This window comes from Triticum urartu, chromosome 3 (genome assembly GCF_003073215.2).
Source record: "Triticum urartu cultivar G1812 chromosome 3, Tu2.1, whole genome shotgun sequence".
NCBI classification, from domain to species: domain Eukaryota; kingdom Viridiplantae; phylum Streptophyta; class Magnoliopsida; order Poales; family Poaceae; genus Triticum; species Triticum urartu.
In genome coordinates, this window is record NC_053024.1 from 189,103,235 (window position 1) to 189,116,342 (window position 13,108).

Below are 13,108 nucleotides of genomic sequence, written 5' to 3' on the forward strand. Positions count from 1 at the left end.
AAGTGGAGACATGAAAATCAAAGGATGGAAAAAATGTATGGACAGTTGTAAGGAGGTTCTTGGAAGCAAAAGGAAGCGAAGCGCAAGAATTGGAGATAGGATGATCTCCATTCTCCATAATGGAGAGTCAGGGTCTATATTGTTTTATGCTATTTTACCTTAAATAGGGTATTTAGGTCCTGCCTAATACTGATGATCATGTGCTAAGAACAATTAAGTAGGGTTGGTTCGAGACTTGAAATGTTCTATCTTAGTATTACTTCCGACAAACTCGCTACTCGTGGTCTCGAGACTTGTAATGTTCTATCTTTGTTCGGTCTTTTGAATTCGGAGACTAATATGATGAATTGTATTCGGAGACTAATCTTCTATTGTATTCGATGAATCTGCTCTTGCTGTGCGGTGCTGTCTATATTCTGTCCAATAATATATTTTGTAACCTGTGCAAAATTCAGAAAAGTAAAAAACCTAATATTCATACTAATGGCGCATCACCCCACAGTGCGCCATTAGTATGCCAGATACTAATGGCGCATGGTGGCCTATACTAATGGCGCACCAGTGGTGCGCCATTAGTAAAAAATACTAGTGGCGTGGTACTAGTGGCGCACCAGTAGTGCGCCATTAGTAGGCAAAACTGGTGCGCCACTAGTAGGCCTTTTCCTAGTAGTGCTTATTGGAAAGTAGTTCATCACAGAAACCGGTTCCTGTGACGTCTATACCAATTAGTGAGGAAGTTAATGATGATGATCATTGAACTTTAGATCAAGTTGTTACCGAACCTAGTAGGTCAACCAGAGTAAGATCCGCACCAGAGTGGTACGGTAATCCTGTTCTGGAGGTTATGTTACTAGACCATGATGAACCTACGAACTATGAAGAAGCGATGGTGAGCCCAGATTCCGAAAAATGGCTTGAGGCCATGAAATCTGAGATGGGATCCATGTATGAGAACAAAGTGTGGACTTTGGTTGACTTGCCCAATGATCGGCAAGCCATTGAGAATAAATGGATCTTCAAGAAGAAGACTGACGCTGATGGTAATATTACTGTCTATAAAGCTCGACTTGTTGCGAAAGGTTTTCGACAAGTTCAAGGGATTGACTACGATGAGACCTTCTCACTCGTAGCGATGCTTAAGTCTGTCCGAATCATGTTAGCAATTGCCGCATTTTATGATTATGAAATTTGGCAAATGGATGTAAAAACTGCATTCCTAAATGGATTTCTGGAAGAAGAGTTGTATATGATGCAACCGGAAGGTTTTGTCGATCCAAAAGGAGCTAACAAAGTGTGCAAGCTCCAACGATCCATTTATGGACTGGTGCAAGCCTCTCGGAGTTGGAATAAACGCTTTGATAGTGTGATCAAAGCATTTGGTTTTGTACAGACTTTTGGAGAAGCCTGTATTTACAAGAAAGTGAGTGGGAGCTCTGTAGCATTTCTGATATTATATGTGGATGACATATTGCTGATTGGAAATGATATAGAATTTCTGGATAGCATAAAGGGATACTTGAATAAGAGTTTTTCAATGAAAGACCTCGGTGAAGCTGCTTATATATTGGGCATCAAGATCTATAGAGATAGATCAAGACGCTTAATTGGACTTTCACAAAGCACATACCTTGACAAAGTTTTGAAGAAGTTCAAAATGGATCAAGCAAATAAAGGGTTCTTGCCTGTGTTACAAGGTGTGAAGTTGAGTAAGACTCAATGCCCGACCACTGCAGAAGATAGAGAGAAGATGAAAGATGTTCCCTATGCTTCAGCCATAGGCTCTATCATGTATGCAATGCTGTGTACCAGACCTGATGTGTGCCTTGCTATAAGCCTAGCAGGGAGGTACCAAAGTAATCCAGGAGTGGATCACTGGACAGCGGTCAAGAACATCCTGAAATACCTGAAAAGGACTAAGGATATGTTTCTCGTATATGGAGGTGACAAAGAGCTCATTGTAAATGGTTACGTTGATGCAAGCTTTGACACTGATCCGGATGATTCTAAATCGCAAACCGGATACATGTTTACATTGAACGGTGGAGCTGTCAGTTGGTGCAGTTCTAAACAAAGCATCATGGCGGGATCTATGTGTGAAGCATAGCTGCTTCGAAAGCAGCAAATGAAGGAGTCTGGATGAAGGAGTTCATATCCGATCTAGGTGTCATACCTACTGCACCGGTTCCAATGAAAATCTTTTGTGACAATACTGGAGCAATTGCCTTGGCGAAGGAATCCAGATTTCAAAAGAGAACCAAGCACATCAAGAGATGCTTCAATTCCATCCGGGATCTAGTCCAGGTGGGAGACATAGAAATTTGCAAGATACATACGGATCTGAATGTTGCAGACCCGTTGACTAAGCCTCTTCCATGAGCAAAACATGATCAACACCAAGACTCCATGGGTGTTAGAATCATTACTGTGTAATCTAGATTATTGACTCTAGTGCAAGTGGGAGACTGAAGGAAATATGCCCTAGAGGCAGTAATAAAGTTATTATTTATTTCCTTATATCACGATAAATGTTTATTATTCATGCTAGAATTGTAATAACCGGAAACATAATACTTGTGTGAATACATAGACAAACAGAGTGTCACTAGTATGCCTCTACTTGACTAGCTCGTTGATCAAACATGGTTATGTTTCCTAGCCATAGACATGAGTTGTCATTTGATTAACGGGATCACATCATTAGGAGAATGCTGTGATTGACTTGACCCATTCCGTTAGCTTAGCACTCGATCGTTTAGTATGTTGCTATTGCTTTCTTCATGACTTATATATGTTCCTATGACTATGAGATTATGCAACTCCCGTTTACCGGAGGAACACTTTGTGTGCTACCAAACGTCACAATGTAACTGGGTGATTATAAAGGTGCTCTATAGGTGTCTCCGAAGGTATTTGTTGGGTTGGCTGTAACGCCCTCGATGCGGCTATATCTCCTACGTGTCGAAGCACGACTTAGAGTCATAACCGCATTGAAAGCAATGTCGCAAGTAAGGTAATCTTCACAACAACCCATGTAAATAGATAATAAGGGGAAAGGCACATAGTTGGCTTACACTCGCCACGTCACACAAAGTACATGAATAACATTAGAATCATCCAATACACTCATGGTCCGACTACGGTACCAAAATAAAAGATCAACCCCAACATGCGACACGGTCCCGATCGCCCCAACTGGGCACCACCACTGATCATCAGGAAAAGACACATAGTAATGACGTGAGTCTTCGTCGAACTCCCCGACGTGAGTCTTCGTCGAACTCCCACTTGAGCTCAAGCGCATCATCTGGAATGGATTCATCGGGCTCTGCATCTGGTTTGGAAGTAATCTGTGAGTCACGGGGACTCAGCAATCTCGCACCCTCGCGATCAAGACTATTTAAGCTTATAGGTAAGGCAAAGTAATATGTGGAGCTGCAGCAAGCGACTAGCATATATGGTGGCTAACCTGTTCGCAAAAGAGAGCGAGAAGAGAAGGCAAAGCACGAACGAATAACTAAAGAACAGCCTACGTCAAACATTACTCCAACACTGTGTTCACTTCCCGGACTCCGCCGAGAAGAGACCATCACGGTAACACACGCAGTTGATTCATTTTAATTAAGTTAAGGTTCAAGTTATCTACAACTGGACATTAACAAATTCCCATCTGCCCATAACCGCGAGCACGGCTTTCGAAAGTTCAAATCCCTGCAGGGGATCCCAACTTAGCCCATCACAAGCTCTCACGGTCAACGAAGGATAAACCTTGTCCCGATAGGAGCTGCACATATCTCGTTCTCAGGGCACACTCAGATAGGTCAAGCTACGAGTAAAACCACCCTCGAGTTTCCCCGAGGTGGCCCCGCAGGCTGCCCCAGTTCGGACCAAACATCAGAGAGCAACTGGCCCAGGGGGGTTTAAATAAAGATGACCCTCGGGCTCCGGAAACCCAAAGGGAAAAGAGCTAGGTGGCAAATGTAAACCAAGGTGGGCATTGCGGAGAGTTTTATTCAAAGGCGAACTGTCAAGGGTTCCCATAATCACCCAACCGCGTAAGGAACGCAAAATCCGGGAACATAACACCGATATGACGGAAACTAGGGCGGCAAGAGTGGAACAAAACACTAGGCAAAAAGCCGAGCCTTCCACCCTTTACCAAGTATATAGATGCTTTAAGATAACAATATAATATTATGATATCCCAACAAATAAACAATGTTCCAACAAGGAACGATCTCAATCTTCACCTGCAACTAGCAACGCTATAAGAGGGGCTGAGCAAAGCGGTAACATAGCCAATCAACGGTTTGCTAGGACATGGTGGGTTAGAGGTTTGACATGGCAATTTGGGAGGCATGATAAGCAAGTGGTAGGCATCGTAGCATAGGCATAGCAAAAGAGCGAGCATCTAGCAAAGCAAAGATAGAAGTGATTTCGAGGTATGATCATCTTGCCTACAAAGTTGTCAGAGTTGACTGGATCCTCGAAAGCAAACTCAACGGGCTCCTCATTAGCGAACTCGTATCCGGCTCTACCCAGACAAGACAAACAAGCAAAAGGAACACAATCAACCACGTGTAAATGCTCAACATGATGCAAACATGGTATGCTATGCGGGATGCAGTATGTGATGCATATGCAAGATTTTACAAGGAATGGTTGAACCTGGCCTCAACATGGAAATCCAAGAGGACCACTGGAAAGGTGAGGTGATTTCGGTTGAAATCGATATAAAGATCACCGGAATCGGATGCACGGTTTGGAAATGGCAAGCAAAACAAATATGGCACCGGTCTGCGATAAACAGCAAGTAGCCATCTAAATGCATCAAGATAATTATGCTACAGCACTCAAACATGGCAACAACATACATGGCAGGGATTCATTCATGATGCTTGACAAAAGATGAACACTGAGCTTCGGCCAATTCATCCATTAACAGGTTCAAACAAGCATGGCAAAAATGCAAATGATAACAGGTTTCAGACTTGGTGAAAAACTGGAGCATGCAAATATGTTAACGAGTAGGCATGTTTACGAGCTCGATGCACTCACTACAAGAGCCAGGCATGGCAAACTAAGCATACACCCATCAAGAATACATATAATAGAAGCTAGACATGGCATGAACAACAACATAGCATGCACGTATCAACAACAACATCCTCGGCAAAATCGCTAACAAGTATACAATCTGCCAGGATTCACGAAATAGCAAAAGTAGAGCTCGATTGACTCAAGCTAGGCTGCTCCATAAATTCAAACAAAGACATGTATGGATAGAGCACCACAATGTTCACAAATCATCCTTACTGATCATTCTCAAAAGAGGCACGGATCACTAGGAAACAACATGAACATATGATATATTGACAAAAACAGATCAAGGACTTAGAGAAATTCTAAGTCCCTGAAATCAGCATTAACGAATGCACTACTTTGCAAGCTTGTGCTAGTCACCACACATATCACAAAAATACATGGTAAGCACCTCTATAAAGATGGCATGGCTTATAACAAAACTCATGTAGAGCTCAGGGGCATATCATGCACACATTTATCATGGAAAAAATGACAAATAGCTATTTGGGGCAGCAGATCTGACAATTATCTCAAATAGCTCTCTTCCAATAGCATTTCGGGCATCAAGATGAGCTCAAAAGAAAATGATGCAATGGGATTAAATGATGTCCTCTCTGAGACGAACATTTTGATATGCTACATGCGCAAAACGGAGCTACGGATGCGAGCAAGAATGCAAAATAATATGCAGACTTAGGGGAAAAACGGGGTCAACCCTAGGGTTTACTGTAGCAATCGAATCCAGATCTGGGCGCATGCACTTTGAGGTTCGCCAGGGAACTCGCCGGAGTTGAAGCGGCCGGCGGGGAGGTTGCCGGACTTGGCGTGGAGGAGGCCGGCGGCTTGCGGTAGCCGGATCCGGCGAGGGGCGGCGGAGGAGGAGAGGACGGGCGGCGAGGAGGCGGGGCCGGCGCGGCGGAGCTCGGCTCCGGCCGGCGAGCTGCGCGGCGGATGCGGCCGGCGCAAGGGGCGATGACGGCGGCGCGGCGAGGCTCCCTCGGGCGCGGGCGGCGCTCGGGAGGAAGGAGGCGGGGTCCGGGCGCGGGAGGAGAGGGCCGGCGGCGATGTGGGCGCGGCTGCCCATGTGGCGGCACGCGGATGGTCCGGGCGGAGCGGCGGACGTGTCCGGCGCGTCCGGACGCTGTCCGGCGCGCGGAGAGGAAGGGGAGCTAGGGTTTCACCCGGGAATTTCGGAGGGGGTTCTTTATATAGACATAGAGGGAGCTAGGAGAGTCCAAATGAGGTGCGGTTTTCGGCCACGCGATCGTGATCGAACGCTCTAGATGACGGAGAGGGTTTTGGTGGGTTTTGGGCCAAATTGGATGGGTGTTGGGCTGCAACACACACGAGGCCTTCTCGGTCCCTCGGTTAACTGTTGGAGTATCAAACGAAGTCCAAATGGCACGAAACTTGACAGGGGGTCTACCGGTAGTAAACCAAGGCCGCTTGGCAAGTCTCGGTCCAATCCGGAAATGTTTAACCCCCACACGTGAAAAGAGGTAGAAAGACCACCGGAGGAGATAGGAGCGCCGGAATGCAAAACGGACAACGGGGAAAATGCTCGGATGCATGAGACGAACACGTATGCAAATGCAATGCACATGATGACATGATATGAGATGCATGACACGACAACACACACGGAGACAAAAACCCGAACCCGAGGAAATAAAATAACTTAGCGCCGGAAACGGCAAGAGTTGGAGTACATATAGGGTAAATTACATCCGGGGTGTTACAACACTCCACCACTACGAAAGGATCTCGTCCCGAGATCTAGGACTGGAAAAACGCCGGGTACTCAGAACGGAGGTGATCCTCGCGTTCCCAGGTGGCTTCACGGTCGGAATGGTGTGACCACTTGACTTTGAGGAATTTGATTGACTTATTGCGAGTCTTGCGTTCAGTTTCTTCAAGAATAGCAATGGGGTGCTCACGATAAGAGTGGTCTTCTTGGAGATCAATGTCTTCGAAGTTGACGGTGCGATCAGGGGTCTTGAAGCACTTGCGGAGCTGAGAGACATGGAACACGTCATGCACGTTTGGAAAGTTTGAAGGAAGCTCGAGTTGATAGGCGAGATCGCCTCTCTTGCTGACGATCTTGAAAGGACCCACGTATCTAGGGGCAAGCTTCCCTTTGATACGAAGCGACGAGTACCTTTCACTGGAGAGACGCGGAGGTAAACATGGTCTCCGATCTCGAAAGCCAAATAACGATGCTTACTATCATAGTAGCTCTTCTGGCGCGAATGCGCTGCTTTGAGGTTATCACGAATGACTTTGCACATTTCCTCTGCCTCTGTGATCAAGTCATTTCCAAGAAGTTGACGTTCACCGGTCTCTGACCAGTTAAGAGGAGTACGACACTTCCTGGCATAGAGAATTTCAAATGGGGCCTTGCCGAACTTGCTTGAAAACTGTTGTTGTAGGAGAATTCGGCATATGGAAGACAATCTTCCCACTTCATACCGAAGGAGATCACACAAGCCCTGAGCATATCTTCAAGAATCTGATTGACACGCTCGACTTGACCGCTAGTTTGAGGATGGAAAGCTGTGCTGAAGCGGATGTTGGTGCCCATGGCCTTCTGAAAAGAATCCCAAAACTTGGAGGTAAAGATGCTTCCATGGTCTGAAGAGATCAACTGCGGAATACCATGCAGAGGGACAATCCGAGAGGTATACAGCTCCGCCAAATGAGCTACAGTGATTGACTCTTTGATAGGCATAAAGTGAGCCACTTTAGTGGGTTTGTCGATGACAACGAATATAGCATCATTGCCACGCTTGGACTTTGGAAACCCAGTCACGAAGTCCATATCAATGTGGTCAAACTTCCATTCTGGAATGGTAAGATGTTGGAGGAGACCAGCTGGTCGTTGGTGTTCTGCCTTCACTATTGTGCAGACATCACATTCATTCATGAACTGAGCAATCTCGCGCTTCATTCGAGTCCACCAATAAGCCTGCTTGAGGTCCTGATACATCTTCGTACTCCCAGGGTGGATGGAGAGGAGTGAATTGTGAGCCTCATTCATGACAACTTTACGAAGGTCACCTTTGGGCACAACAATACGATCCTCGAAGAAAAGAGTATCCTTGTCATCAAGGCGGTAGCACTTGTACTTGGGTTGACTCTTGGCAATCCCAATCTTCACCTTCTTCACCATAGCATCAAGAAGTTGAGCCTCGCAAATCTGATCTTCCAAAGTAGGAGAGACTTGAAGGTTGGCGAGGAAACCTTGAGGAACAACTTGCAGATTGAGTTTGCGGAAAGCTTCACAAGCTCGGGTTGGATAAGGCTTGAGAATTAGACTATTGCAGTAAGCCTTCCTGCTCAAAGCATAGCAATCACATTGGCCTTGCCTGGTAGTATACTCGATACTCGGATTTTGCGGAAAGCTTCACAAAGCTCGGGTTGATAAGGCTTGAGAATTAGACTATTGCAGTAAGCCTTCCTGCTCAAAGCATAAGCAATCACATTGGCCTTGCCTGTAGTATACTCGATACTCGGATCATACTCTTGAATCATTTCGACCCAACGAGTCTGCCTGAGGTTGAGATTAGGCTGAGTGAAGATGTACTTGAGACTCTTGTGGTCAGTGAAGATGTCCACTTTTCTTCCCAATAAGAGATGTCTCCAAGTCAAAAGAGCATGCACAACTGCCGCCAACTCGAGGTCATGAGTGGGGTAGTTCTTCTTGTTGGGCTTTAACTGGCGAGAGGTATAAGCCACAACTTTCTTCTCTTGCATCAACACTGCACCAAGACCTTGAAGAGAGGCATCGCAGAAGACCTCGAACGGTTTGGATTCATCAGGAGGAGTCAGAACTGGAGCAGTGACCAATTTCTCTTTCAAAGTGTTGAAAGCGATGTCACATTACGGAGACCAAACGTACTTGACGTGCTTCTGGAGAAGGTTTGAAAGAGGCTTCGTGATCTTTGAAAAGTTCTCAACGAACCTTCGACAGTAGCTTGCGAGACCAAGGAAGCTGCAGAGTTGCTTCACGTTCTGAGGTGGTTCCCAATTCACAATTGCAGAAACCTTCTCAGGATTCACTGCAATGCCCTTGGCAGAGATGATATGCCCAAGATATAGAACCTCATTGAGCCAAAACTCGCACTTTGAGAACTTGGCGTAGAACTGATGTTCCCTGAGCTTATCGAGCACCAAACGCAAGTGCTTGGCATGATCTTCCTTGTTCTTCGAAAAGACCAGAATGTCGTCGACATAGACCAAGACAAAGTCATTTGTGTAGGCGTTGAAGATGAAGTTCATCATGCGAGAGAAAGTCGGAGGAGCGTTGACGAGGCCAAAAGACATGACAGTATATTCATATGAACCATAGCTTGTTCTGAAAGCCGTCTTGGGAATATCTTGCTCACGGATTTGAATCTGGTGATAGCCCATACGGAGATCAAGCTTGGAGAATACTTGGGCACCTTTGAGTTGTTCGAACATCTCATTGATGTTGGGAAGTGGGTACTTGTTCTTGATAGTCTTCTTGTTCAATGGACGGTAGTCAACACAAAGTCGGTCCGTTCCATCCTTCTTCTTCACAAAAAGTACTCCACAACCCCACGGAGAAGAACTAGGTCGGATAAGACCCATTCGTTCTTGAATATCGAGTTGTTTCTTCAGCTCCTTCAACTCTTCAGGTCCGAGCTTGTAAGGACGTTTGCAAATCAGTTCCATGCCGGGCTCAAGATCAATGACGAATTCAACTGGCCGGTGCGGAGGCATTCCTAGAAGCTCTTCTGGAAAGACGTCTTGATATTTGCAAACGACTGGAATTTGAGAGATGGAATCCAGTTCACCCTTCTCGTTGAGAGAAAACAGACGGATGGTATCATCACGAGCGGCAAAGACAATTACATCCTCAGACGAATGAGTCAATTGAATCTGCCTGGCTGCACAATCAAGCTGCGCCTTGTGCTTAGGAAGCCAATCCATTTCGAGAATAAGATCAATATCCGAGTTACCAAGGACCATTGGGGAAGAAAGAAACTTGTAGTCGCCCAAAGTGATAGTAACATCTGGAACCTCCAGATTTGCACTCAAACGTTTGCCAGGAGAAACGATATCCATTTGTTTGCCCAAATGAGAAGAAACGAATTCATGCTTGGCAAAAAATGGCTTTGACATGAAACAATGCGATGCACCAGTATCAAAAAGTACTTTTGCAGGAACATCGTTAGCAGGAAGGTTACCCATGATGACATCTGACGAGTCCTCTTCCTGAGCTGCATTCAGCAAGTTGACCTTGGCGTGCTTGGGGTTATGCTTGACCACAGCTGTACTTGCCGATCTCACAGGAGGAGGAGGGAGACACCTCTGATTGAAGCATTTGTTGGCATAGTGACCCTTCTATTGGCACTTGTTGCACGTGACCTCTGAAAGCGGATGGTGATACAGAGCACTCGATCTTGGAGCTTGAGACGAAGTCTTGTTCTGAAAGCCAGGGTTGGGTGGGTGGGAAGATCCACTGCCACCTTTGCTCTTCTGCTGATAAGGCTGACGGAACGGAGGAGGAGGAAGCCAATACTTCTGCTGCTTAGCCACTTGAGTTGAGGAAGAAGGAGTAGCATCTCTGACTCGCTTCTTGGAAGCATCGCACTTTAGTTGAGCAGCCTCTTGCTTCAATGCCATGTTGTAGAACTCATCGTACCTCATGGGCTCAAAGACAACAAGAGCTAGCTAGATTTCTTCTCTGAGACCACCCCTGAACTGGTATATCATGCTCTTCTCGTCAGGGACGTCCTGCTTAGCAAAGCGGGCAAGCTTCTGAAACATCTTGTTGTACTCATAGACAGACATAGAGCCTTGCTTCAGGTTGTGGAATTCCTCACGCTTGCTTTCAACCATGCTCTGAGGAATATGATGAGCTTGAAGTCTTGATGGAATTCATCCCAGGTAATCACACGGCCTCCTCTGGAATCTTTGTACTGCTGAAACCATTCTGCAGCTTGGTCTTTGAGTTGGAAGGAAGCGAACTTGACAAAGTCCTCAGGCCTGATGTTACTACACTCTAAATGCTTGCACAAGTCCACGAGCCAATCATAAGCGTCAGTTGCCTCAACACAATTGCTGAAGGTCTTTGGCTGGTTAGCAAGGAACTGGTTGAGTGTAGCAAAGTGATTCTGATTGTTGCCTTGGTTGCCTTGGTTCGCTTGGTTGCGCTCTTGAAGAATTTGCATGATCAGCTGCGTGTTTGCATTGGTAGCGGCCATCACAGCTTGCCATGCCTCCGGAGGTGGAGGTGGTGGTGGCGGATCAGGATTCAGAGTCGTGCGGGTTGGAGGACCATCCTGAAAAGGTTGACATCCATTAGCACATTGATAGACAAATATTGAAGCTGAATCCAACGGGTAGAAATTGCAACATATAGTCTTCACATCCGAACAAAATGAACGAATGCATTCCAATTGAAATGATCACATATCCATAAATTGAGAAGCCACTTAGAATTTAGGTAGAGGAATAAAATCAACAAGGTACGGAGCAAGAACGAATACTCGGTAAGGATCACCCAATCTCAAACCAAATATCCGTGGAAGAAGAACTAGAGCTACAAGAATTCCCACCTATGAAACTCCCAGACCTTTCCGGTTATGCAATCAGGTGTTGGGGATACAGGGGAAGCATAATATCTCACCCAAATCTAGCAAATCCTACATCCAGCTGTATCCATCCTTCAACACATAACCGAGAAAAAACTTCGGAAATCGTCTACCTCAACCTTCGAAAAACATCCGTTATACAAGTTATGGCAATACTCCCGAACTCCCGCCCCAGTACTGGGTGGCGTCGAGGTTATCTCACCAACAACTGCATAAAAGAGATTTTCGATGTCGGCGAACTAAACTCAGGTATTCCAGAACTGCAACGATAAAATTGTGACGACAACACCTCGGAGCTCAACTCCCCGGGACACTGCCACAACCCCTAAATGACAGGAGGCACCAAGAACAATGTTCTCATCACAAATCGATCGGAACGATTCCAAGATACCCGCGTGATCCTAAATTTTTTTAGTGAAATTTGAGAAGAGAAGAGACAAAACTCTACCTCAGGATGCCTTACCAGAGTGATGAAGGGACTGGGGAGTAAAAAGAATTCCTAAACTCTCTGATATATAATTCCTAAATGACTCAAAACATTTTTCTAGACTCAACTCGTCAGCTAATTCGATCAAGCAGGGGGGCTCCTAAGGTCGGGGAAGGCTCTGATTACCAACTTATAACGCCCTCGATGCGGCTATATCCCCTACGTGTCGAAGCATGACTTAGAGGCATAACCGCATTGAAAGCAATGTCGCCAGTAAGGTAATCTTCACAACAACCCATGTAAATAGATAATAAGGGGAAAGGTACATAATCGTCACACAAAGTACATGAATAACATTAGAATCATCCAATACACTCATGGTCCGACTACGGTACCAAAATAAAAGATCAACCCCAACATGCGACACGGTCCCGATCGCCCCAACTGGGCACCACTACTGATCATCAGGGAAAGACACATAGTAACGACGTGAGTCTTCGTCGAACTCCCACTTGAGCTCAAGCGCATCATCTGGAATGGATTCATCGGGCTCTGCATCTGGTTTGGAAGTAATCTGTGAGTCACGGGGACTCAGCAATCTCGCACCCTCGCGATCAAGACTATTTAAGCTTATAGGTAAGGCAAAGTAATATGTGGAGCTGCAGCAAGCGACTACCATATATGGTGGCTAACCTGTTCACAAAAGAGAGCGAGAAGAGAAGGCAAAGCACGAACGAATAACTATAGAACAGCCTACGGCAAACATTACTCCAACACCGTGTTCACTTCCCGGACTCCGCCGAGAAGAGACCATCACGGTAACACACTCAGTTGATTCATTTTAATTAAGTTAAGGTTCAAGTTATCTACAACTGGACATTAACAAATTCCCATCTGCCCATAACCGCGAGCACGGCTTTCGAAAGTTCAAATCCCTGCAGGGAGTCCCAACTTAGCCCATCACAAGCTCTCACGGTCA